We start from the raw sequence: 3476 nt of genomic DNA on the forward strand, positions 1-3476 counted from the left end.
GAATTATTTATAATTATTTATTTATTTATCCATTATTTATCAAGCGTAATAATTTGCCCTGTGTCTCTTTCACAGAGTAGTTTCTCATATCCATGTAGGTTTCACAGTAATGAGTTTTCGGTATTTTTCTCCTTGTGTTTTATCTTTTCAAATTTCTTTTTTTAGTATTCTTTCTCTCACTTGATGAATAATCATTAAAGAATAACCATGTGTCATCACTGTACTAGATACTAGATAAATAAATATAAATAAGACATCGTCCCTGTCTCAGTTTTATAGTGGCAAAGACAGACAAATGTAAATAAAGCATTCAATGAATTGTTAAAGGTACAAAAATAAAAGTATAATACTGTAAAATTAAGTAATGCAAAGGAATGACTAGCCATTGATATCTATGGGAGGAGTGGGGGTCAGAAAATCATTGGGGGTAAACCCCGGAGCTGCATATTAAGCAAGAAATTAGATATGATAGTAAATAAAGCACTGTAGGCAGGCAACATTATTACTTCTAATACTAGTCCAATGACATACACATTACCTAGCTTGATACTAGCTTGATACTTCCCACAGATGAAACTGTTGTCTTTTTTGGTTTTCTTTTTTGGTTTTCTTTACATGCTTTAATTTGAATAACCTATCTATATTTGCCTTCAAGTTCTTGGATTCTTTAACCCATTATGTCCAAGTTGCTGTTGAATTTCATCAGATGGATTTTGCAGTTCAGTAATGTCCATTTGGTACTTTTCTTTTAAGACTGTAATAAATTTAATTATACTAGAACATAGGCAAGGGGCTGGAAAACTGAATTAGAAACTTTCTGAAAAGTCAAGTATTGACCTTTTTGTTATTTTCTTTGAAAAGAAACAATGTCTACTGTAATTTCTAATATCAACTTGGCTTTACCTAATACTTTTCCTCTTTGTAAGGAGAACTATCTTCACCTCCTAAACAACATAAAAATTAGAGATTTACAAGTTTCCAACACCAGATTTCATATTTCTATTTTTTTAAGATTTTATTTATTTATTTCAGAGAGAGAGAGCACAAGCGGGGAGAGGGGCAGAGGGACAAGCGGACTCCTAACTGAGCAGGGAGCCCAACCTGAGGCTCAATCTCAGGACCCCAGGATCATGACCTGAGCCAAAGGCAGACACTTAACCGATTAAGCCACCCAGGCACCCCCAGATTTCATATTTCTAATGTAATGTCGACACAAAGGCGCTGCTGGTTTTAGAACAGTACACTAGTGAGATCAGTGAGCTGCATGCAGTATCTGATATAAAAATATCCATAATTCCTTACACTACCTCTTTTTCACAGTACCTGATATAAAAATATCCATAATTCCTTACACTACCTCTTTTTCATTGTTCTTCCTCATCTCCAAAAAATGAGATCAAGAAAGGTAGGATACAAAAGGCAGCATTTAGTTTTTTTCATAAAGTACTATTTTTAAAAGAGATTAACCCAGGAACTCATGGTTTTCTATGGTAGTCCTTAATGTTTGCAGATCAGAAAATAAAATACCCCTCATGATACAAACACCTTACTTATTAACCAATCTACATAAATAATGAAATTACTCACACTGGAGGCCTAGAGTATGCTCATTCCCTGTTGCTCTGATGTGGGCAAGCAACGGTGCTAAGTTCTGGAGCCAGACTTCCGTCTATCTTAAGAATGAATGACGGATAAGTTTGTTTGAACAATCAGGATTTTTCATCACAGCTGAAGCCAGCAGCAATTCCTTTTTCCTATTTTAATTAATGAAAGTCATTCTTAAGAATATGTTGTCCAACAAATAAAATGCTCTCAAGATTTGTTACTTGTCTGTGATGTACACTGATTCCGCCTGTGTTACCATCCAATACCCTAGAATGGCATTTGCTTTGCAGCCTGTACCCAGGATGCTTGTTCCAGGGTCAAGAACTAATAAAGAAAATAAATCTTTAAACAGCCATTTTAACTCTTGATCACACATGACCTCCAGTGCATCTGTGTTACTAAGGCAATGGGCTTCTGAACACCTGTTAGCAGGATTCAGTCCTTGTCTGTGAACAAGTTCTGTTACTTTCGCAGCAAGTCGCTTCTGAGAACCCCGTTTTTCTCTCTGACTTGCAGCTGCATTATATGGTCAATCTCTGGAAGGGGCAGAAAAGTGAAGAGCTTCGGGTATCCTTCTACCGAATCATCTCACGCCCGGCAAAGAACTGACAGAGTTCAAATGGAAACGTCTGAGGTCTACTCGGCCAGACAGCACTGCCCGCATACTTCACCAGGTCCGCTCCAGCTGTAATTCGTGGAACACCGATTCCAAGGATGTCTTTCCAGTCAACCTGCAGATGAACTCGCATCCGGATACGACGTCACCCAGTTAATCAGTCCACCCTGCGGGACCTGACATCCAGCTCAGGTGGGAGAAGTGAAGGGCCCGGAGCCCCAGGTGTGAGCAGTAGGCCAACCCGCGCCCTCGGGGCTCCTGAGCCCGTCCGGAGGCAGAGCCGCTCAGCAGCACGCCCGTGGGAAAGCGGCTGCCCACGGCCGCCAGGAGTCCACCAGCTGCCGCGTCTGGTCCCGGGCCGTGTTGCCCAGCACCAGGGGGCAGCCCCAGGTCGGCCCAGCTGTGAAGAGCGGCTGCTCATTAGCCGCCACCGGCGTTTTCAGCCCCTGATGAGGCCAGGCGCGCTGCTCACATCTCGCGCTCCTTGGTTTGCGGCTCAGGCCCCAGGAGCACCGTGGCGCCTCCCACCAGTGCGATCACTCTGTGGCAGGCTCGCTGGAAGTGCAACAGGCCGAGCAGCGCCGGCAGATGCCCCACCTGAAGTGAGATGGCCGTGGTGTTGAAGCCGCTGTAGATGGTCTGAGGAGTAGCTGCCACCGTGGAAGAGCTCCGGGAGCTCTATCTTCATTCCCTTCTCAGGTAAGCACTCCTTGAACTCGCGAGTTTTCTGCGCCACCAGCAACCGTGAGCTCCCGAGTGGCATCACGCAGCCCCAAAGGCAAAACTTCTGATGGCCCTGGGCTGCCAAACCACCGGCCTGCCCGGGAAAAGCAGTGACATGGGCGCCGCCATCTTAGTGGCAGCACGAAAGGAATGCTGGGATCGTGGAGGTGTTTTGTCTTGTCTTGTTTTGTTGTTTCCCCCACACACACACATACACACACACCCCTCAGTACCCTCCTCCTACCCGACTTGGTACATGCTTAAAAACAGTTTTAAAGTATTAAAAAATTGTCAGAATGTATGTGCATACTATATAAAACCATCACCATATTCAAGACAGAAAATATGTCACCTTCAAAAATTTCTTTGTATTCCTTTATATCACGTCCACTAATGTATCCCTAGGCAATCATTGATATGCTTTCTGTCACTACAGATTAGTTTGCATTTCCAGGAATTATATGCAAATGGAATCATGCACTATAGTCCTTTTTTTTTCCCCTTCCTGGCTTCTTTCAATCAGAATAACCAT

The 3476-nt window shown here is 43.0% G+C and overlaps 1 pseudogene; it reads right to left on the minus strand.

Annotated features, from left to right (window-relative positions):
* Positions 1-1722: 1722 nt before the first annotated feature.
* Positions 1723-3073, minus strand: LOC116643676 (annotated as a pseudogene).
* Between the last annotated feature and the right edge of the window lie 403 nt (positions 3074-3476).

This window comes from Phoca vitulina, unplaced genomic scaffold (genome assembly GCF_004348235.1).
Source record: "Phoca vitulina isolate PV1807 unplaced genomic scaffold, GSC_HSeal_1.0 scaffold27, whole genome shotgun sequence".
Taxonomy (NCBI): Eukaryota; Metazoa; Chordata; class Mammalia; order Carnivora; family Phocidae; genus Phoca; species Phoca vitulina.